At 47.5% G+C, this 24,907-nt stretch overlaps 1 protein-coding gene across 7 annotated transcripts in view; it reads right to left on the reverse strand.

Moving 5' to 3' along the window:
• The window catches only part of LOC119955159 (neuronal PAS domain-containing protein 3), a 1,584,282-nt gene that overhangs the window by 912,146 nt on the left and 647,229 nt on the right, over window positions 1-24,907 (reverse strand). The window lies entirely within an intron of this gene.

Consider the following 24,907-nt stretch of genomic DNA (forward strand, 5'->3'; position numbering starts at 1 on the left):
TTTGATACATGGAATATTGGATATTCAAAGATGAACTACAGACATCTACACAGTCTTGAATTGATTTATTTAATTTTGTACACAAGTAGGTATACTGATCAACTTTCCCTACGAGGAGTTGCTATTTCTTATAATACACAGAAATTTAAGTGAAGCAACCAACTTTATGGAAATGCAAGTAAAGTTTAATGTCCCATCTGAAAGACGGCACCTCTGACAATGCAGTACTCCCTCAGTAATGCACTGAAGTAATGAACCTGGATAATGTGTTCAAACGCACACCAATCTAACAAAGTCAAGAGTGTTACTAAGGATAACACTGATGTTAATTAATTAGTTGAGTATTGCTTTTGGGCATTCTCAGTCGTCCATCTCTATTTGTAGCAAATTTTGTGTTTAAAATGTCAGAAATCAATTGTTGTAAATGATTTTTTCCCCCCCCACCTTTAACACTCAATCCTTACTGAAGTCAGGTGCAGCATAAGTTTTTGCATGACAAAGCATCTGCTACTCATTCCAAGCAATCTTGACCAGAAAGAGAGTATGCTCTATTGCACCCACGTGGTATTTGCATTTTGATCATCAAATGCTTTTCACTGTTTCTCAGATTACCAACTGCAAGATAAGTGCTCTAGTGACAAAAAGGCTTGTTATTTTCTGTAGATGCATGTCTAGGAATCGCATTAATTGATTCAAACTTGCTGCACTGGGAAGGATGGTAACTCATGTCCCAGTCAAAATCAGACTCTGACCTACTGCGCCACATTGTCACTTGTAATTCCGTACAGTTGCCAATTCTTTTAGGTGATATCTCCTTTTATGCCTTAGGTTACTAAACCAGATTTCATTCTCAATAAACACTTCATCCACTACATCCACTAAGCTCAATTATACGGGTGTGGATTTTGCAACATTTCTGCCAGCAAGACCTTCCAGGCCCGCCGGCAGGGCGGGCGAGCCATTCAAAACACAAACATTTCAGCGGGACCGGAAGATCCCGCCAACAGAAAACACATCGCGGAAGGGACAAGAAACTCCCGCCCATTCTGTGTATTCCTGTGAAGGCAACGCATGTGCTGAATGGGGGATGTCCTTTCACATAGTGTTGCATTGGTTTAGATCCAATATTTCTCAGCAGTTACAAAGTAATTAGAACTTTAACTAATATGCAAGCCATAACAATCCAATTTATACACAGTGATCTGGTTTAGCAACACTAATTGATTACAAGAAATGTGGACGCATAAAATATAGAATAATAAATAGTTTTGTGAATATTTACAAGGGATATACATTATATATTTAGTAAAGGATGTAGTGAGGACACATGCACCTGGAGCTCTCTGTGCTAATCCCAAACTTTACAGTGCAACTGCAGCAGCACAAACGTTAAGGAAGGGAACCATATATGTTCCTGGGACTCAAAGGCTTCATAAGAATCGACAGGCGGCAAAATGAGCTTCCCTTCCTCCCAGGCAGCAACGTGTCCGCGGCCGATGACATCAGCAGCATCGTGGTGGCTCAGTTGAGGAAATATCACCAACACCTGCTGATGAGGTAAAAAGATCGGAGGGTGAGGCCCTAGCCCAGGTAGCAAATAAATGAGAAGGTATGAATAGAGTTATGAAGGCACGTAGGGACACAGTGAAAAATATGGAGGAGACCCTTTCCGATCATAGGAATTCTGCGCCAGAAAATGACCTGTTTTCTGTAATGGAGTCCAATAAATATTTAAAGGGCAAATGAAATGACTTTGAAAACAGGTCCCGAAGGCAGAATATCCGCCTCGTGGATTTGACGAAGGGAATGGACGGCAGCATCCCTATAGAATATGTGTATAACATGCTGTCCAAGAAGGTGGGCTTCCTTCCCATGACCCCATTTGCTTCCTTGCTGGAGAAGGTCAGGTCCTTGGTACAACAGAAAAGAGGGTCTGTCTCAACCTTATCCTATCATCGGATCCTGTCCCTTTGGACAGATTATATGTGAAATGGGTTGGGGAACTAGGTCACTTACACACTGAGGAGGCTTGGAAGCCCTCTATAGGGTAAATTCTACTTCATCTTATGCCAGACTGTTGATTCAGTTTAAATGACTACATAGAACACATTGGACAAAGACGAAGATGAGTGGATTATTTTCAGATGTGGAGAACAAGTGTGATCGCTGCTCCCTTACACCAGCTAACTACATGCACACGTTTTGGTCCTGGCCTATTCTTGCTGGATTCTGGGTTTCCTTTATTGATAAGATTTTACAGGTGGCCCTAGAACCTTGCCCAAAGGTAGCATTATTTGGAGTCTTGGACTTCCTATCATTTCATTCAGGGCTGTGGGCAGACGTTGTTGCTTCTGTCTATTTAACAGCCAGGAATCGAATACTGCTCAATTGCATTTCTCCTTCGCCACCCAAAGCACCCGCATGGGTGGAGGACATGATGGGTGCGATCTTTCCAAAAGGAAACAAAGTCCACTTGCGAGCGCATTTAGCCGCATGTTTCCCGGCACTCTCAGTGCCGAGAAACACGTGGGTATTCAATGCTACTTGTGTTGAATAAAAACCCTAAATGGGAAACGCATGGCCAAGGCTGCACATAGCCCATTTTTTTTACAACGGGGAGCTCTGCTGGAACCCCCATTTTAGCGCGATATTAGGGTGCCATTTTCAAATGGCATCCCGATCTCTGAGGCCCACAAAAAAACCCTACCTCCCCCAGCACAAAAGCAACAAGGGAGGGTCCCCAGGTACCCCCTCGCACTTGCCACCACCCACGATGGCATGCGTGCCAAAAATGCCAGCATGGGCCCTTGGCAGGGCCAACCTGGCATCATGGCAGTGCCAGAATGGCATCCAGGTGATAGTGCCAGGGTGCCAGGCTAGCACTGCCAGGTTACCCAGGTGGCACCAGCATTGCCTGGATCTATCCTGCCCAAAGGGCAGGCTACTGGAGGCCTCTAATCCCCTTGGTGCCAAGCTGGCATTTTTTGCGTGCGCAATTGGGCCGGTATTGCCCAGCGTGGATGTTGAGTGGGGGAGTCCCGATTTCTTGCTATAAAACAGGGCTATGTGCAGCCTCAGCTGTGCATTGCCTATTCAAGCACCTTATTTAATGCAAGTCGCGTTGAATAGCCACGTGTTTCTCAGCTCTACGAGCGCACAATGATTCTATATTGCTGTTATGGGAGATTGCTCTGCACAATTTATCTGCTGCGCTCCCTACATAACAACAGGGCTAAAAATACTTAATTGGCTGTAAGCTGCTTTGCAACATCCTGCAGTCGTGAAATGGACTATAAAACTGTATAAACTATAAAAGGACTAATGTAAGCCTTTCTTCTTTTCCATTTTCTGGGGCCCAAGTCCGGCTCCTCCAATATCTTGAAAAACATCCAGCCTGAGATTAGACTAGGCTGTGTTTTAGGGGTTAGGCTCCTTAAAATGTAAATAAGAAGCTTGTTTTAGGAACCCTCACTGAAATTGGCATCAATGAGCAGGGCAAGCATCTGTCAAGTCATTTTCTGATTTCTAAGCTCCCTTTTCTATTATCCGTGTGCGTCTCCCCAATTTTCACTTTGTTGACACCTGCAAATTTGACTGCTTTACATTGAATTTGTAGATGCAGGTTACTTAAGTAAATTAGAAACAACAGGGGTTTCTGCACTCAGCCTTGTGGCATTGTCACTCAGTAATTGTCCCAGCATTAAAATAATCCTCTGATGCAATCCTCTTGGCAAGTGACTGGGCCATATGAGTGGCCCTCCTTCATCTCAGTGAGCTGCAAGAATGAAATCGGGCTTGTTCATTAACCATGACCTCATGAATAAGATTAATGAAATGAAAATTGCTTATTGTCACAAGTAGGCTTCAAATGAAGTTCCTGTGAAAAGCCCCTACATACATTTAATACCTGCCGAATAGTTCATAACGAGTTACAGAAAATGCTTACTCATTTATACATTAGTAGAACTGTCAGCAACTTCAAATGGTAAAACCAAAACAAATATTTATGCTGTGGACACGTCTCTCACAGGCAATGTTATGTGCAATCAACATGCACCTCACTTCACTTGCTCTTGCTTTACGTGCATATCACTACTGTCAGACTAGTAGGAAAAATACCTGGACAGATGGGAATCAGCGGAATGTGGCAACCCAGAGCATGTGCCACGGTCAACAATATGTCTCCTGGGCTGCACTCAGAACCTAGATGGGCTGCATGTGGCCCACAAACTACAGTTTGCCCATCACTGCTCCGATGAGTATTGATTTTGCAGCATTATGCTGCAGTCAATTTCTCATCCATTCCCAAGATTTGCACAGCTTCTTCACAGCTTTCAAGTATCGTCAATATATGTCCTTGAGGGACGTTTATCAATAACTTTTCTGAAAGTTGAGGTACACCACTTAAAACAACAACTGATATTTATACAGCACCTTTCACATAATAAAATGCCCCAAGGTGCTTCACAGGGACAAGTAAATTTAAGGAGTGAATTAAAGGAGGAAAGTGAACTGGAGAGGTACAGGTTTAGGGAGGGGAGTCAAATGCTTTGGCCTCGGCAGCTGAAGAAAAGACCTGTAAAGACAGAGTGATTTAAATCATGGATGCTCAAGAGGACAAAATCAATTAAGGAACACAGATACCATGGAGGGTTCCTCCAGTCCACTGCTGCTCCTTCCCTGTTAAATGTTAGGCTCCAATCCTGGGCCACAATTCACCCTCCCGCCTGAATTATCAGTTCCTCCCTGAACGGCTGCTTCTGTTGCTGACTCAGTCACGAGGGAGGGGAAAGGCCCTGGAGCGATTTGAAGACAAGGGTGAGATTTATAACATGCAGGTGTGGCTAAACTAAAGGCCCGATAGAACGGTGTCGGACGAGACTAAGCCGCTAAATCTCATGAGAGGCCTCCGATCTCGTTAGATCTCACGATCTGGATCTCGCCCTCATTCAGCAGAATCCAGTTTTCATATTTAAGTGAGCAGTTTAGCTCACCAGGCTATATCTGGGGCTGGTTTAGCTCACCAGGCTAAATCGCTGGCTTTTAAAGCAGACCAAGCAGGCCAGCAGCACGGTTCGATTCCCGTACCAGCCTCCCCGGACAGGCGCCGGAATGTGGCGACTAGGGGCTTTTCACAGTAACTTCATTGAAGCCTACTCGTGACAATAAGTGATATTCATTCATTCATTCATTCAGTTAGGCTCACCTAAATATGTTGGTGCCGGATTCTCCCAAGGCCCAGAATCGAATGCCCATGCCTGGGAGACCTCGCCATGGTTCCGCTTAACTCTGGTCCACACAAACATGTACCAGGTGTAACGGCACCTGTGTGGGGGGGGGGGTCTCCCAAGCCGTCAGAGGACCCTGGGCAGTCGCGCTCTGGGCAGGGTGGTATCCTGGCACTCCCGCTAGCATCTGGGCACCTTACCACTGCCAACCTGTCACCTTGGCATTTCCACCTGGGCCAGGCAGGCAGGGGCACTGCCAGGCTGTCAAGTGCCCAGATGCCAGGTTGGCACTGCTAGGCATCGTGCCTGGGATGACCTGTTCTTATGATGTGGAATGAGGGGGGGCTCGAGGACCCCCTAACGGGTAAATTGGGTTTGGGTAATCCCGAGCTTGCAGTGGGGAGTCGGAGGGGGGTAAAAGATCGGAGAGATTGGGGCACCATTTAAGAATGGTGACCCGTTGTCTTCCTGTACTGACAAGCAGGAAATGAAGGTAAGTGCGGCCTTGGGGGTCTATTTCTCACCAAGGCCCAAAAGAACAAGAGTCCCATTTGATAGCGGAGCCTCACCGCTAAACACGCCCAAAATGGGACTCTTTTCCCCCCCCGTTAAATCAAAGTCATTAGGCACAGAAATGATGGGCAAATGGGAGTTGATGTGAGTTAGGCCACGGCCACTAAAATATTTGGTGACCTCAAGTTTACGGAAGCTTGTGTTGGAATAGTCAAGTCTGGTGATAACGTGAAATGAAAAATGATAAATTAAAATCGCTTATTGTCACGAGTAGGCTTCAATTAAGTTACTGTGAAAAGCCCCTAGTCGCCACATTCCGGCGCCTGTCCGGGGAGGCTGATACGGGAATCGAACCGTGCTGCTGGCCTGCTTGGTCTGCTTTAAAAGCCAGCGATTTAGCCCAATGAGCTAAATCATAGGCAGAGTTTCAACAACAAATGAGTCAAGACAGGGTTGAGTGGGGCAAAATTGAGGTGGTGGAAATAATTGGCCTTCATAGCGATGGCACAGATATGTGGATGGTAACTCATCTTGGAATCAAATATGACACCGAGTCATATTGTGGCTTATCACAGAGAGTCCATCTGAATTCTTACTTTTTTTACACAGAGAGTTATGGGTGTCTGGAACTTGTTGCCGGAGGAAGTGGTGGAAGCAGGTACAATAGTGACGTTTAAGGGACGTCTTGGCAAATACATGAATAGGATGGGAAGAGAGGGATACAGACCCCAGAACTGCAGAAGGTTTTAGTTTAGACGGGCAGCATGGTCGGCGCAGGCTTGGAGGGCCCAAGGGCCTGTTCCTGTGCTATACTTTTCTTTGTTCTTTATTCTTCAAATAATTCAAGGTTGTTCAAGTAGGATCTTACCCATCTAAATCCACTATGACTACCAATAAACTGGGCGACTGCTGTACAGATAATCCTCAAATATAATTAATTCTAATTATAGCATAATTCCTGATAATTAATTCAACATTTTATTATTACTTATTCACAGGATGCGGGTGTCGCTAGCAAGGCTAGCATTTAACCCACCCCTTATTACTCTGTAAGCTGCCTACTTGAACATCTGCAGTCTGTGTGGTGGAGGTACTTCCACAGTGCTGTTTGGTAAGAAGTTCAAGGGTTTTGACCCTGTGATGTGTCCTCCCCGTGTGTGCGTGGGTTTCCTCCGGGTGCTCCGGTTTCCTCCCACAGTCCAAAGATGTGCGGGTTAGGTGGATTGGCCATGCTAAATTGCCCGTAGTGTAAGGTTAATGGGGGGATTGTTGGGTTACGGGTATAGGGTGGATGCGTGGGTTTGAGTGGGGTGATCATTGCTCGGCACAACATCGAGAGCCGAAGGGCCTGTTCTGTGCTGTACTGTTCTATGTTCTATGATAATGAAGGAATGGCAATATATATTCAAGTCACAATGCTGCGTGATTTGGAGGGGAACTAGTAGGTAGTGGTTGCATGCACCTACTGCCCTTATACTTCTAGGTGATAAAGAAGAGTTACAGTTGAAGAAGTCTTTTAAGTAAGACAAAGTTGCCCACATGTGTTTGTCACATCTTGAATATGTGCATTACATTAATCTGTTTTGCAATCTACTGGCACCTCCCAGTGTGTATTGACTCCTACATAATGATTATCAGTGCTCCTGCCTCGTCTCTTTCAGTTCTGCTATTTACTCCTGGAATTTATTTATTTTGAACCCACGTAGCTTGTCTTGAACTTTCATTTCATTTATAATAGTCATTGATTTTATTTCAGATATCACTGTTTATGGAAGGCACATTCCTCCTGTATTCTCTCTGAATAAATGGTGGAAGTAGACTATTTACTATTCCTCAGTTCTGAATTAATTGGCTTCTTTTAAGACTTCACCTCGTCTCCGAAAGATCACTTGCTGTTGTGAAATTGAAATTCCTTTTTACTGATATGTTTGACCTCTGTTGCTTTGTTTTTCCAGGCTTCCCTCTGTCCCTCTAATCAGACTTGTAGTGAGCTCCTCTTTCCCTCCTGCCAGATTTGTACAAATTGCCATGCATCACATTTATTTTTTTCCATCAATTTAGGTTCATGTTTGATATTGTTGGGTTTGGCAATGTTTTTAATTCTGCATGGTTTTCCACTGATCCCCCGTTGAACATCTTCACCAATCTGTGTGCCTTAGCTCATCCCTCATCTTGAATTTAGTGCTGCAAAAGTTGTATACTTAGCTCCTGATCTTTGGTATTTCTAACTTCTAGATCATGTTGAACCTTATCATTGTGGTTGATGTCTCCCAAAGGTGCTATGACTGCCATATTGTGTTCTGGATCAAGGAGCACTAACGCATTACCTGGTTTTATCTTATTTACAGGATTAATACAAAACTTCTAATTCAGCATCACTGACAATTTTTAAAATTATTGCATGTCAAAACTTCTCACGAGAATTTTAGCCTTTACCTACAATGCAATAAACAACCATATATGAAGCAGGACTTTCAAAGCTGTACCTGAAAAAAGTGTTTCTCAAAAAATCAATGGCTAGAAAACAACTGTCAGAATCTCCTAATTGTTTACTAGTCATTGATTTTTCAAAACATTACCTTGTGGCATGTTTGCAGATTCCTGGTTTCTTGTAGAATTGCTTGGTTTACATTACATAGGGGAGCAAAAATGCTCATTTAAACATGTCCTACATGTGGAAGAAATATAGGGGTTTCTCACAGGATACAGGAGCAAGGGATGGTACCATCCCTTACCATCTACTAGCTACTACTGCGCATTGATACTTGACATGCTTTTCTACTGATGAATGCTGCTGACTTGTGCTGTGCTACGGCCATGTGTACAATTAATTGCATGTGAGGGATGCCAACCACTGCTGTAAAGCCATGAAATTTGTTCTGTTTAATCCTGAAAGGGCATAGGCAAGCTAATGGCAATGAGGGACCTCATCCAGGCACGCCATATCCCACTGTCAATGATTGCCCCTCTGACTGAGACACATGTGCTGCACCAACCCCCATGACTGATGCATCGCCTGCACAGGTGTAGTTTGGACAGTTGGTGTTGAGGCCTTCACAGGCACTTCAATGTAGAGAACAGATGCCACAGGCGTCTTATTGTTGTAGTATGCATTTAAGAGATTACAGCATGATAGCAAGCTTTGTATCCATGTATCCATGGATTTGTATCCACCTATATCTGTTCACATGTGCCTAGAATTACTAAATGAACCCACAAAATGTTTGCCCAATCCCTTAAGAGTGATTGATGCCTTTATATCTATATAAAAACACAATGTGGTGGGCAGCAGTTGTTCCTTCTTATCGACATGGTACTCACCCTGACAGCAAGATTGAGTACAGGTATAGAACATAGAACAGTACAGCACAGAACAGGCCCTTCGGCCCTCAATGTTGTGCCGAGCCATGATCACCCTACTCAAACCCACGTATCCACCCTATACCCGTAACCCAACAACCCCCCCCTTAACCTTACTTTTATTAGGACACTACGGGCAATTTAGCATGGCCAATCCACCTAACCCGCACATATTTGGACTGTGGGAGGAAACCGGAGCACCCGGAGGAAACCCACGCACACAGAGGGAGGACGTGCAGACTCCACACAGACAGTGACCCAGCCGGGAATCGAACCTGGGACCCTGGAGCTGTGAAGCATTTATGCTAACCACCATGCTACCCTGCTGTATAGAAACAACAAAATCGTAGATCATGCTATGATTATGCTTAAATCGTGGCATGAGGTGACCTTTGGCATTCTACTAAGACGGTTGATGTGTTGGGCAAGCTGGGTCTACGTGGACTGTGTTTGGTGCAGTAGAGAGAGAGACAGGCTTCCTTGAAAAGATGCAACACGATTTTATTGAACAACTAACTAGAATACATGCTTAACTGTGGGTTGACACTATGCTGACTTGACTGGAGACCTGAGGCTAACCTGACCAGACTAACTGACTACCACATGGTGTTTGCACTAGTTGCTGCTCACGAGCTCTGACTGTCTCAAAGGCTGGATCCCGAGAGAGCGGGAAAACTGGTGCCCTCTGGCTTTATAGTGGTCGTGTCCTGTCTGGTGATTGGCTGCTGTGTTCGGTGTGCTCACTGGTCATCCTGTGTGTCAATCACTGCCTGTCTGTGCACCATAATATACCTGGATGTATATTATGACAAGCGTAACAAAGCTGCAGAGTTGGAGAGTGTTGAAACTGTAGTGTGCTGACAGCACAGAACAGCTTTAAATACACAGTGCCAGGAAAGTATTTAAATAAAGAACGAGTAAGTGATGGATCCCTCTTGGTGAGATTGCAGCACAGAACCTATCAGTTCAGTAAGTGGGACAGCGCATCAAGAGGACCAGCATTGGGTTAGCTCAGTTGGGACTGGTGAGTGACCAGCGTCTGGGCCCCGGCGAAGAGCGATAGCGAAATGGGGAGAATGGGAAAAAAAACAAGTCATAAAAATCAGGCCAGGGAAGCTTGCAGAGCTTAGGAAAAGTCTGAGAAAGTGGCTACAGTGGCACACATGCCAGGGCTAATAGGTGAAGGAAGGTAAAGGGATATTGTCAACATGTTTACAAAATTTTCCAGTTTGAATTGGGTGCATCTGACGTGATATCCAAAATCAAAATGTATAAACAGTGTACAGAGGTATGGGCGGGTTTCTCCGGCCCACCGCCAGGCTGTAGAATCGCCGGGGGGCAACGTTGTCCCGCCCTGCAGCCCTGACGCCGGCTGGCAAAATCTCTGGCACCTTGGTTTTGGCGGGGGCCGGAATTGTGGCGCGCAGGTCAGCAGGCACTGGCAGCAGCCCCCCGGCGATTCTCCAGCCCACGATGGGCCGGCCGGCCGCCCATTTCCGTCCGGTCCCACTGGCGTAAATCAAACCAGGTCCGTACCGTCGGGACCTGGCTCTACAGGCGGTCTGCAGAGTCCTCGGTGGGTGGGTGGGGGGGGATCTGACCGATCCGCGGGCAGGCCTGTGCCGTAGGGGCACTCTTTCCCTCCGCGCTCGCTGCTGTCAACCTCCGCCATGGCCGGCGCGGAGAAGAACCCCCCTGCGCATGTGCTGGGATGACGCCAGCACACGCTGGTGCTCCCGCGCATGCGCCAACTCACGCCGGCCCACGAAGGCCCTTCGTCGCCGGTTGGCACGGTGCCAACCCCTTCTGTACCGGCTGGCGCGGCGCCAACCATGCCACCGCCGGCCTAGCCCCTATCTTCCGGGTGGCACGATGCCAGAGTGGTACATGCCACTCCTCGGCGCTGGTACCCCCCCCCCCGGTAGGGGAGAATCCTGCCCATAATCTTTTGATTCAGATGTGTCTGAACTAGGGAAACAAGGCATAAAAATTCACCTAGTAATTGGGAATTAAGGTCTACAAGACTGAACATGTCAGGATTAAGAGCAGTGGAGCTAAATGATCCCCAAACGATATGGGGCTGAATTCTCCGCCGTCGGGATTCTCTGTTTTGCCGGCAGCCACGGCGTGGGGCTTCCCCACAATGGGAAACCCCAATGACCACTTGCTGTGGCAGGGCAGAGAAACCTGCCCAGGGACTACATTGGAAGACCGCTTCAAAATTAGGTTAAACTTCCATACTCATGACTAGAGTTCATGTTATTTCGACAAGAGCCTGAAGAATCCATAGACCACTTCATCAGCAGACGTGGAAAAAAGGGTACGATCTGTGCTTTTTCAAACACGGAGATAGCACACAGAGTTGTTGGGCTAGTGAGCATTTCCACTTCCATGTAAGCATTCCAGAATGACATGCTGGACAAACCTGAAACATATTGAAGAGCTACTCAAGGATGGACAGAAGTACAAAGTGATCCTTGCATGTCGACAAAGTATTCAAATCCTAAGCACACCCCCAATTGTTGACATGCTTCCTAAAATATTCAAACTCAGCAAGACATGTGGAAAGCATGGCCTTCTGCATCCACCAGGGAACTGCCCAGGTTTCCATCAATTTTGTAAAGGTGTGTGGCAAAAAGGACCATCGGCAGCAGCAGTGCATTCGAACAAAGGCTGATGCAGCTACAAAAGCCATGCGCTGATCCGGACAGACCGCACACATCAGGTGCTATTCAGGAGAGGAGACAGACAGAAAAACTGTATTTCTCACCAAATGTCGGTAAGCAGAAGATTATAAGAATGATTTTTAAAGTGTGTTGTGGCATGCTTTCCCAAACCCATGGGGTGCGATTCTCCGCAACGGCCGACGCCGGAGTGAAACCCGGAGTGTTTCACTCCGGCGTCGGAGGCCGCTCCTCGCCCCCTTTTCTCCCCACCCTGGGGGGCTAGGAGCGGCGTTGCGAGAAACTCGGCCGCCGGGCCTTGACGCTTGCGTCAAAGCGGCGCGCCAAGAATGACGCGGCCGGCGGCGCCTAAGTGACGTCAGCCGCGCATGCGCAGGTTGGCCGGCGCCAACCCGCGCATGCGCGGTTGTCGTCTTCCCCTCCGCTGCCCCGCAAGACATGGCGGCTTGATCTTGCAGGGCGGCGGAGGGAAAAGAGTTTTGTCTCTTAGAGACGCCGGCCCGACGATCGGTGGGCACCGATCGCGGGCCAGACATCTGACGAGCAAGCCGTGGTGCTCGATCTTCTCTCCGCCCCCCACTTACCTGTCACACGCTGTTCACGCCGGCAGCGACCAGGTGTGGTTGACACCGGCGTGAGCAGGTCGGGGTTGTCAGGCCGTTCGGCCCTTCCGGTCCGGAGAATCGCCGGTCGCCGTGAAAAACGGCGAGCGGCAATTCTCCGAGCGGCGTGTCGTCAAAACGCGACACGCCATTTTGTGGGGGGTGGGAAAATCGCGAGGGGTGCCAGAGCGGCCCTCCCGCGATTCTCCCACCCGGCGTTGGGAGCGGAGAATCGCGCCCATGGTGTGTGTGATCCAATTTACTTGTAACTCACAGCAAACCCGTGTTATGACTAGATCAGAAGTTTAATTAATTTCACCTTCAAAAAGACGGAAAGTGGAGGCCTGCTCCTCGACACACACAGACACAGTCATGGTGGGGTGGAAAAAGGAGTTTTATAACTATGGATAGTAACATACAAGAAACACTGAAGTGAATAGTAGCTCGAATGGTAACAAGAAGTCAAAATCTTGAGAGCGTGGTTCCATAAAGGGTGGAGTTCAGGCCTGATGAGTTTTTGGTTGAAAATACTTGAAATGTGTGAAGATCGTGAAGCAGGTTTTGACTGGAGACTTCTGAAATCAAGCAGGCTTTGTGGAGTTGAGAGATGGCAACCGACTGCTTCCTGAGCAGGGCTGCTGGAGTCCTTTCAGTTGGTGTTAAAACAGGAATCTGAGTATTTCTCAGTTCTCAAAGGAATATTGGGATTTAACACGTTCACGAGAGTCCTGTGACCACAATGATTTCCAAAGGGTTGTTTAACCAATGTCTGGAACTGGCTTTAATTTTAGGTGAGATAATGTCCCAGTCATTAGCTGTTGAAAGAGTAACCATCCATATTGAAGGCCTTGTATTGGGAAATCACTGTCTAGAGAGACCCTCTGACTCTGCCAGAAGGGTACGTTTATCAAGATGCAAATGACATCTGTCAGGTTCCTGTGACATGGAAAGAAACCCAATGCCTTATATATCTATTTTTTAAATTATCCTTATTGCTATTTTGTTTTCAATTAGTCTTTTTCTGCTGAATAAAGATCATTAAGATGACTGCTTCAAGTCACCTGATCACAGGAGTGATCCTCTGTCTGGCGGTCCTCAGCAATTTCGTGAACAAAATCATTATTTTCTCAGTTTCTGGAATTTCACGCTTCATTATACAAACCCCTCGTAATCAATTGAAGGAAAGGAAGTACAGACAAACTGGCTCCCCCATCCTGAGGTTCAACAAAGGAGAAGATTGTAACCTCATTACTGGAAGATATATTAATCAGCAAGTCAGCTCTTTCCTATGGGGAACAATGGAATCCTGGCCAGTAGCATAGGAACTAATTGTTTGGTTGTAATTAGCCTATAATAGGCCATGTCACATGATGCTAGCCTCTGGCCTTTTTGGTCAGTTTAATATCACATCCTCAGACACATACAGTCAGATCAGCCAGGTTGGTTAGCAGTCTCAGCTCTATAAAGTCTGCTTGATTCGAAAAGTCTCTCATCAACGCCTGCCAAGTGGTCTAAACACAGAAACGGTCATCGTTCAGCAGCATAATTTGTTTCATGCATTTCAACCCTGACTCAGAATCCCTTCCCTTAGTCAACTTCGAGCTGGAAAGGCTCAGAATGCAGCAAGAATTTCAGGAAAGAGGAAGAAAGATGCGGGAGGGAGAGAGAGAGAGAGAAAGAGGAACAAGAGAGGGAAACAGAAAGAGAAAGGGAAGAATTCCAGCTCTGAAAATTGGAAAAGTAGCTAGCAGCTCAAAGGGAGAGGGAGAACAGGCAGCTGGAAGCTGCGAGGAAAAACCACTCTCTACCCAGTAGCATCCTCTATCTCTCTACTCTCGAACCACTCACTTACTCCCTTAAGCATGCTAGATTCATTCCCAAATTCAAAGAGAGTGACATGGGGTCACTTTATACCACATTCAAGAAAGTAGCAGGACAGCTAAAAGAGCAATCAGATATCTGGATGTTTTTTGATTCAAAGGTAGCTGTCAGGTAGTGCCCAAGAAGTCTACTCCACATTGACTCCTGATGTGTCCACTAATTATGAGCAGTCGAGTCCTGGAGGCATATTGCCAACAGTTCCAGAAGACTCATAAGAAACCCACACAGACCTACATCAAATTTGGATGGCTGAAACAAAATCTTATGAGGATTAGAAAATTATCCTCAGAGCATCTGCTATCTCCTCCCTGAACTCCTTCATTAACCTCCGAAACAATCTAACTGGCCTTGGTGACTTAGCAACTTTCAATGATTCCAACCCTTCGAGTACTTCATTTCTTTTTATGATTATCCCATCCAATATCTCACAGTGTCCTCCTGGATTACTATATCTGCATCATCAATTTCCTTTGTAAACACGGGGAAAACTATTAATTTAAAACATTTCCCACAGCCTCTGCATCTATACACAGGTTCTCTTCTTCATCTCAGATATGTCCCACTTTTTTCTTTTTTTTTTTTTTAATAAACAATTTTATTGAGGTAGTTTTTGGCTTTATAAACAGTTACAGACATCATCAGAAAGGAAGCAAAAAAGGCAAAAATGTGCAAACATCCACGTACTTTCAATACTTCCATCATACCGTATTGCACAAGCCCGCTCCCCTCCCACCCGTACTACCCGCCATATTTTCCCTCCTACTCTACTCTACCCCCCCCCCCCCCCCTCCCCCCACCCCCTGCTGACGCTCACTCTCCCGCAAAGAAGTCAATAAATGGTTGCCACCTCCGGGTGAACCCCTGCACAGATCCCCTCAAGGCGAACTTAATTTTTTCCATCCCCAGGAAACTTGACATGTCCGCAAGCCACCACTCAGTCTTCGGGGGCTTTGAGTCCCTCCACGCCAATAATATTCGTCGCCGGGCTATCAGGGAAGCAAAGGCCAGCACATCGGCCGCTTTCTCCCCCTGGACGCCCGGGTCTTCCGAAACCCCAAAAATTGCCACCCCTGGACTCATCACCACCCTTGTTTTTAGCACCTGGGCCATGACCCCCGCAAATCCCTCCCAGTACCCCCTCAGCTCAGGGCATGCCCAAAACATGTGCACATGGTTCGCTGGTCCTCCCGCGCACCTAGCGCATTTGTCCTCTATCCCGAAAAATTTGCTCATCCGAGCCACCGTCATATGGGCCCGGTGAACGACCTTAAATTGGATCAGCCCGAGCCTTGCACATGTCGCGGTCGAGTTTACCCTACTCAGGGCCTCTGCCCACAGCCCATCCTCCATTTCCCCGCCTAGCTCCTCCTCCCATTTAAGTTTCAGTTCCTCTGTCTGGGACCCTTCCTCCCTCATGAGCACCTTATAAATACCTGAGACTCTACCCTCCCCTTCGTCCCTCCCAGAGACTATTCTGTCTAGGATCCCCATTGGCGGGAGGCGCGGGAAAGATGGGACCTGTCTACGAACAAAGTCCCGCAGCTGTAGGTATCTAAAATCATTTCCCCCTACCAACCCAAATTTCTCCTCCAAGCTCCTCAAACTCGCGAAGCTCCCTTCCAGGAACATATCACCCACCCTTCCCGCCCCTGCTCGCCGCCATACTCGGAACCCCCCATCCATACTGCCGGGGGCAAACCGATGGTTGTCGCAGATTGGCGCCCAGACAGACGCCCCCATCTCCCCCACATGCCTCCTCCACTGGCCCCATATCCGCAGGGTCGCCACCACTACCGGGCTGGTGGTGTACTTGGCCGGCGGCAGCGGTAGAGGAGCCGTGACCAGGGCTTCCAAACTGGAGCCCCTGCACGAAGCCGCCTCCACTCGCTCCCAAATAGACCCCGTACCCACCATCCACTTCCTTATCATAGCGATGTTGGCTGCCCAGTAATAATTGACCAGACTCGGCAACGCCAGCCCTCCCTCGCTGCGGTTCCTCTCCAACATCGCCTTCTTCACCCGCGGAGACTTTCCCGCCCAGACAAAGCTCATGATCAGCCCGTTAACTCTTTTGAAGAAGGACTGTGGGATAAAGATCGGGAGGCACTGAAAAATAAACAAAAATCGAGGGAGGATTGTCATCTTTACAGTCTGCACCCTCCCTGCCAGCGACAGCGGGAGTGCATCCCATCTCCGAAACTCTCCCTTCATTTGCTCCACCACCCTGGCCAAATTTAACTTGTGCAGCCTGCCCCAGTCTCGCGCCACCTGGATTCCCAAATACCGGAAATTTTCCTCAACTAACCTAAACGGTAGCCCTCTCAATCTGTTCTCCTGGCCCCTTGCCTGTACCACAAACATTTCACTCTTGACCGTATTTAATTTGTATCCTGAGAACTGGCCGAACTCCCTCAGCATTCCCAGTATAGTTCCCATCCCGGCCACTGGGTCCGACACGTACAGGAGCAGGTCGTCTGCATAAAGAGAAACCCTATGTTCAACCCCGCCCCTCACCATCCCCTTCCAACCCTCTGCGGCTCTCAGCGCAATCGCCAGCGGCTCTATGGCCAGCGCAAACAGCAGCGGGGAGAGCGGGCAGCCCTGCCTGGTCCCTCGGTACAACCTAAAGTACTCCGACACTTCTCTGTTGGTCCTGACGCTGGCCCTCGGGGCCTGATATAATAATTTGATCCAATCCACCAATCCCTCCCCGAACCCAAACCGTCCGAGCACCTCCCATAGATATTCCCACTCCACCCGGTCAAAGGCCTTCTCGGCGTCCATAGCCACCACTACCTCCACCTCTCTACCCGCCGGGGGCATCATTATCACATTGAGCAATCTCCTCAGATTGGCCGCCAGCTGCCTACCTTTCACGAACCCCGTTTGATCCTCCCCAATCACCTCCGGTACACAGTCCTCCATTCTACCCGCCAGTACCTTTGCCAGGAGCTTGGCATCTACATTAATCAGGGAGATTGGCCTGTAGGACCCGCACACCTCCGGGTCTTTACCCCGCTTTAATATCAGAGATATGGTGGCTTGTGACATCGTCGGCGGCAGGGTCCCTCTGTCCCTTGCCTCATTGAAAACCCTCGCCAAGACCGGGCCCACCAGCTCAGAGAACTTCCTATAAAACTCTACTGGGTATCCATCCGGCCCCGGGGACTTCCCCGACTGCATGGCCTTTAGGCCCCCCAATACCTCCTCTACTCTAATCGGGGCCCCCAGCTCTTCCACTCGCCCCCCCCCCCAACTGTTGGGAATGTTAACCCATCCAGAAACCTTTTCATCCCCTCCGGTTCTTCTGGCGGCTCCGAAGTATACAGCTTACGATAGAAGTCCCGGAATACCCTATTCAATTCTGCCGGATCCTCCACTTTGTGCCCCCCCTCGTCCCTCACTCTACCTATTTCCCTGGCCGCCTCCCTCCTCCTAAGTTGCTGCGCTAACAGTCTGCTAGCCTTTTCCCCATACTCGTACACCACTCCCCTCGCCTTCCTAAGCTGTTCCACGGCCCTGCTCGTGGATAGTGCCCCCAGTTCCGCCTGTAGCCTCTGCCTTTCCCTGAGTAAAACCTCCCCCGGGGACTCCGCGTGCTCTTCATCTATCCGGCCCATTTCCCTGACCAATCTATCCATATCTGCCCGGTCTGCCTTGGCTCTATGGGCCCCAATTGAAATCAGCTCCCCCCGCACTACTGCCTTTAGCGCCTCCCACACGGTCGCCGCTGAGACCTCCCCAGTGTCATTCACCTGCAGGTAATTTTTTATACATTTCCGAAGCCTCTCGCAGATCCCCTCCTCCGACAGCAGTCCCACATCTAGCCTCCATTGCGGGCGTTGATACCTCGCTCCCCCGAACTGCAGGTCCACCCAATGCGGGGCATGGTCTGAAATGGTAATTGCTGAGTATTCCGTGTTCTTTACCTCCCCCCTACAGTCCCTGCTTAGCACAAAGAAATCTATCCTGGAATATACTTTGTGGACGTGCGAGTAGAACGAGTAGCCCCTTCCTGTTGGCTGTCCCTCCCTCCAGGGGTCCACTGCCCCCATTTGCTCCATAAACCCTTTCAGCTCCCTTGCCATTGCTGAGAGCCTACCCGTTCTGGGACACGACCGATCCAAAGTCGGGTCAAGGACCATGTTAAAGTCCCCTCCCATTATTAGCCTGCGAGAATCCAAGTCCGGGATCTTCCCCAGCACTCTTTTAATGAAGTCCACGTCATCCCAGTTCGGGGCATATATATTCACCAGCACCACTCTTCTCCCCTCCAGCCTGCCCCGTACCATCAGGTATCTGCCCCCCCTGTCTGCGGATATGCCCTCTGCCTCAAATTGCACACGCTTGTTGATCATGATTGCCACCCCTCTGGACTTCGAGTCCAAGTCCGAGTGGAAGACCTGGCTAATCCAGCCCTTCCTTAGCCTGGTCTGGTCTGACACTTTCAGATGTGTCTCCTGCAACATAATTACGTCCGCCCTCAGGGCCCGCAAGTGCGCGAACACCCGCGCCCTCTTAACTGGCCCATTCAGTCCCTTGACGTTCCAGGTGATCAGCCTGGTCGGGGGGCACATCCCACCCCCCCCACCCCGCCGGTCAGCCATAGCCTTTCTCGGGCCGGCCCCTGACCCGTGCGTCGCGCCCTTCCTGGCCCGCCCTATAGCTGCCTCCACCCTCGACCTCCTTTCCAGTGCCTATTTCAAGTCCCTCTCCCGTCAGCAGAACAACCCCCCCCTCCCCTAACCCCATCCCCCGATACCCCCACCCCTGCCATCTACTGGCTATAGCTTTCCCCCCCATCTGACTTCCTTGACTAGCCAATCTGCTAGCCCGGTGACTCAACACTCCGGCGCCTTCCTGTCCCATTCCCCTTGTTTCCCCGCCCTCCTCCCCACCCACTGGGGCAAGCCGGCTCCAGTGTCTTCCGCGAGCTGCACAAAAAGCCCAAACAGGAAAAAAAAGGGAAAAAACATAGAAAAAAGAGAAAAAGCACATAAATGTCCATGAACAAAGGAAAGAGTCTCAAATGTTCCGTTTGGCCCCATTGGCCCAGCAAACCGTTGAGCAGCAGTCCAGGCACATTCGGCGTTCCTCCCCACAGAAATCCTCGGGCCCTAACTCGTGTCCTTAGGGCCTCCTTTCGGGACCATCCCCAGGTCCCTCACAAAATCCATCGCTTCTTCGGGCTCGGAAAAGTAGTGGTGTTGACCCTGGTGCGTGACCCATAGCCGAGCTGGGAACAGCAGACCAAACTTCACGTGCTTCTTGAACAGCACCTCCTTGACATTCTTAAAGGCTGCTCGCCGCCGAGCCACCTCCTGGCTTAGGTCCTGATAGATGCGGAGCACACTGTTATTCCACGTGCTGCTCCTGGCGCTCTTTGCCCACTGCAGCACCCGCTCCTTGTCCACGAACCTGTGGAACCTAATCACCATCGGGCGGGGGGGTCCGCCCAGCCGCCCCTGCCTTGCCTGCACCCTGTGTGCCCCCTCCAGCTCCAGCGGTCGCGGAAAGGCTTCAGCCCCCATCAGCTGCTTCAGCAGGTCTGCTACAAACGCTGCAGCATCAGCTCCCTCCGCCCCCTCCGGGAGGCCGACCATCCTCAGATTGTTCCTGCGGACTCTATTCTCCAGCTCCTCTACTCTGTCCAGCAGTCTTCTCTGCCGCTCTTTCAGGCCGTCCACTTCTAGCGCTGCAACCGTTTGCGCATCCGCCTGCTCCTCCACCGCTTCTCCCAGCTCCTTAACTTTAACATCCTGGGCGTCCATCCTCTGGTTCAGCTGATCCACCGCTTTCTGGATTGGGTCCAAGCTGTCCCGCTTCAGCGCTTCAAAACTGGACTTCATTACCTGGAGCATGTTATCCAGCGCCAGCTGGATTGCTGAGTCCGGGTTCCGTGTGTCCGCCATCTTAGGTCCCAGGTAATTTTCTTCCGGTCCTTGTCTCTGTCCCTTTTTCTCCTTCTTCTTCTGCTTTCTGGAATCCCGCTGTTCCATATGCCGCAGCCCGCTCCTCAGCGCCTCCGCTGCCGCTTTCCTTCGCCCAGCTCCTTCAATTTGACCTCTTGGGCATCTGAAGTGGGTCCAAGCTGTCCCTCCTCAGCAACTCCAAACTTTTTCTTTTTCCCTTTGTCCTGGAGGAAGGAAGGTCCGTGGGTCCGCCATCTTAACCTGCAGGTCAGCTTCCTCCTTCTCTCTCTCTCTCCTTCTTCCTCACCTGCTGGCCTCCACACTTACATCCTCTGCAGCCCGCTCTCCTCCTCTGTTCCAGGCAGCCTTTCTGCCGCCTCCGTAGTCCCGCTATCGCGGGGAAACAGCTGTTCCAGCCGGCCGGAGTGAGAGCCCACCGAATGTGCGGCTCACTCGGACATCGCCGCCACCGGAAGTCCGTCCCACTTTTTTCTTAACTGACCTTTTAACTTTACTTGCTGATCTCTTTTCATACTACCTCTTTGATTTCCTTATTTCCTTATTTCTTTTTTGCCTTTGTCCCTGCACTTCCTATACTCGTCTAGGTTATCTGCATGGCTTAGTTCTTTATGCCTATCGTATGCTGTCTTTTTCTGTTTGATCTTCAACCAGGGGCGTCTAGATTTGGCTGTACCACTGTTATTTTTGGAAAGGACATGTCTACCTTGTACATTTAGGATCTCTCCTTTTAGTGCTTCCCACTGGTTTTCCACGGATTTATCCTCTAGCAGTGCTGGCCAGTCCACCTCAGCCAAGTCCTTTCTCATTTCTGCTAAATTTGCCTTACCCAGTTCAAAATTTTTACTCCTGCTTTGTCTCTGTCCTTTTCCATGTTAATACTGAATCTAATGAATTGTGATCACTATCCCCAAAATGATCGGCAACTGTCGTTTGACCCATTTGCCCTTCTTCATTCCCAAGTGTAGATCTAGAATTGCATCTCCTCTGGTTGGGTTTGTCACTACTTGGTTGAAAAGAAATCCTGGACACACTTGACGGGTCTGAGAAAAACATGAGAGAATACAGGGAAAGATCCCACAAAGGGTTAATATCAGCTGCAAAGAACAGGATTATAAAATGCAGATTCCTTTTCCCAAACAAACAAACAGGGTTTTTGTATGAAGCTAAAAACAATGGCTCACACCTTCATTGAAAGTAACTATCTTAGTAAGCATCTGGAAAAGCATAGATGAGAGTTTCAGTTGAGCTAGGTGATAAATGTAAACCTTTCAAGTTATAACCAAGTGGATTTTTAGCACACAGCTAAAAGCAATGTTTCACACCTTCATTGAAATTAACTATCTTAGTAAGCATCTGGAAAGGAAAGGATGAGGTTCAGTTGAATTTGGTGACAATTCTAGGTGTGAAGTTCTGCCGATATCAGGTAAATTAAAGAAAATTGGAGAACATCAGTCTACGAGAAACAAAATTTAAAGCCAAAATCAAAGTGAAAATTATGAGCTGGGGACACAATTGGAAAATAAAACTATAGAAATGACAGGGACTAAACCAAACTTCACACCTCTATTGAAACCAAAGCATTTTTGAATATCACAAAGGAACTTTGAACATCACAAAGGAAACAATGTAATCAGAGACCTGAGAGGTGAGGTCATGTCAAAATGAAGACTTAGTTGTATTAGAATGTTTAGATCAAAGAGACTTTTTACAATCAAAATGAAATAATAGTTACTTTGCAATAAGGTCATAAAAACTTGATAACTGTTAGAAAGAGAATATAAACCCAGAGACCAGAGCAGGAACTTCTAAAACTCAGAGAGAAGGAACAAGAGAAGCAAGCAGACTCAGCTTACAGCCAGCTCGGCCATGGGAAAGATAAGACATAGCAGCCGAGCTAAAACAGCTAATACATCTAAGGAAGATTAGAATTTAAAGAGGAGGCAGAGTCAGCTCAGAGATAGCCAGCAGAGCCAGCTCTCATAGCTCAGTACATGGGATCGACAAGACACAGCAACCGAGAATACATCTAAAGAAGACCAGACTTTAAAGAAGATTGATTGTCAAGGTGTGTCTGAAGGTTCCTTCAACCAACCAGAAGGATCAGAAGCAAGGTCTTTTCACCGTTCTGTAAAGAAAGTGATTGTAGCTTTTAAAAGAAAAAATATAATAATAAAATAACTTAATTTAACATGAAACAGTGGTTATTCCTAAGTCTACTTTACTTACTTAGCAATGCGGGACCCAGGATCGATGCTATTAAGTGGTAAGTAGATGAAACCTTCGGTGAAGGTATGGGTTATACCGGGGGATAACTTGAAAATATAGTTTGACCTGAATAGCACCCACCGAAGCCTGCATCGGAGTCAGGGAGTGAGGACCATGGCCTTGCAGAATATGGTGACAGAATGCAAAGTAAAAAAGTATAGTGCAAGTTCTAAGAGTGGCCTGGCAATGGCTTTTGGGTTAGAAAATGATCATGTACCAACATAAGAGCCTCTGATCGTGTAAGGCAGGGATCTGACAGTAGTGGTCCTGAAGAACATCAAAGTGCAAGTACAGACAGTACTTTGAGTAGATTATATGTGGGCAGTGGTTAGTACAGTTGCTTCACAGCTCCAGGGTCCCAGTTCGATTCCTGGCTTGGGTCACTGTCTGTGCGGAGTCTGCACTTTCTCCCCATGTCTGCGTGGGTTTCCTCCGGGTGCTCCCCACAGTCCAAAGGTGTGCGGGTTAGGTGGAGTGGCCAAAAGTTTGGAGGGGGGGGTTATTGGGTTAGGGTGAAGGTGTGGCCTTGGGCAGGGTGCTCTTTCCAAAGGCCGCTGCAGACTCAATGGGCTGAATGGCCTCCTTCTGCACTGCAAATTCTATGATTCTATGAAAACGAAGGCTGAAGAATAGCCTCAAATCAGAACTAGAAGCAAAACTGTGAAGTGTTGGTGACGCCCGATTAACCAAAAGGGAAATCGAATAAGAGAGACAAAACAAAAGGGATTAGATAGTTGGAAAAATATTGGAGTTTATCTTGAAATGGCAGATATGGACTAACCAGTCTTGTGGCATACATGGGTTTAGTTTAGCACACTGGGCTAAATCGCTGGCTTCTAAAGCAGACCAAGGCAGGCCAGCAGCACGGTTCAATTCCCGTACCAGCCTCCCCGAACAGGCGCCGGAATGTGGCGACTAGGGGCTTTTCACAGTAACTTCATTGAAGCCTACTTGTGACAATAAGCGATTTTCATTTCATTTTCATATGGTATTTCTAAAGCTAAAGCAAGGCTCATTGCTCTGGCTTTGAAGTGCAACTAGGCAGTATAAATGTTAGGGTGGACTCTCCCACAACAGGAAAAGTAATACTGAAAGTTTTTTTCAGCTCTTTTGATCACTTATTCATGGGATTGGTCATCATACACCAGAAAAGCTGTGTTTTTACAGTCTTGAATTTCAGAGAGATGTGAATCTGAAACTGTCTAAAGAAGTAAGCTGTACAAAAGGGAAACTTCAATACAAAAGGCATCTTCATGATGCATGTTGATGATTTCTTGTGGGGTGGTACTGTGGAATTTGAGAAATGTGTTATTAATGAGATTAAAGTGGAATTTAAAATTGTAAGTCAGGCTTCAGAAGCTTTTGCATTTCCTAGAGAATATTACTCCTATTCCTGCTTCTCGTGCAAAGTCATGACAGCAAAAATGTCACATCTGAAGCAGAAACAGTGCTGCTGCAAAACTTTATTGGTCAGTTAAATTGGTTATGCGCTCAGTTAAGATGGGATGCTAGTTGTTATGTATTGAAATACCCTCATGTTGAGTATATCTTGAGGCAAATTAAAAATTAATAAAACTAAATATGGAGACTTGCATACTTTAGCTTCCAATCTTGAGTCATCCAAAGAATATGAAATTCATCATTTTCAATTATGCTTCTCATGCTTATCTTCCTACTAGCGATTCAAGTACAGTTGGTTTCATAATATTTTAGGTGTGTGGAAATGTTATCCTTTAATCTGGGAAGCAAGGAAATGAAATAAGGGTTCTATAAAGTACTTTAACTGCAGAAATACTGGCTCTTATGAAAACTGTGAATACAGGATTTTATCTGTCAAATATTTTAGGGGAAATTGTTTATAAGTGGCATAATGAGAGTTGTTTGCCCATTAAATGTGACATAGATAATCACTCCTTGGGGTATAGAATACACAAGTTGGAAGTGAAAAAAGATTAAGGATTAACCTTGTTTGTATGAGACAAATGTTGGAGAGAAAGGAAATCTCCAAGATCAAATAGACTGACATAAGTCATCAATTATCTGATTGTTTCACAAAAAGAAGTGTTTGTACTGCAAAATAACTGGGGCTCTGAGAAGGTTTTGTCACAGAATGTAATATGGAGCATTTTGTAATGTAATGGTTTGTACAGAATATGGAAAATCATTTCATTATTTTCTTATTCAATTTGTTTCAAAATACTATTTTTGAGTATTAACTGTGAAGTTTTATTTAAAGAAAAAGATGGGATATTTTTAATCCCAGAGGTGCAGTGGCACAGTGGTATTGTCACTGGACTAGTAAATCAGAGTCCCAGAGTCATGCTCTGGGGACCCAGGTTCAAATCCCACCACTGCGGATGGTGAAATTTGAATTAAATTAAAAGATGGCCCTGAGACCATTGTTGATTGTCGTAAAAACCCATCTGGTGCACTGATGCCCT

Source organism: Scyliorhinus canicula, chromosome 2 (assembly GCF_902713615.1).
Source record: "Scyliorhinus canicula chromosome 2, sScyCan1.1, whole genome shotgun sequence".
NCBI classification, from domain to species: Eukaryota; Metazoa; Chordata; class Chondrichthyes; order Carcharhiniformes; family Scyliorhinidae; genus Scyliorhinus; species Scyliorhinus canicula.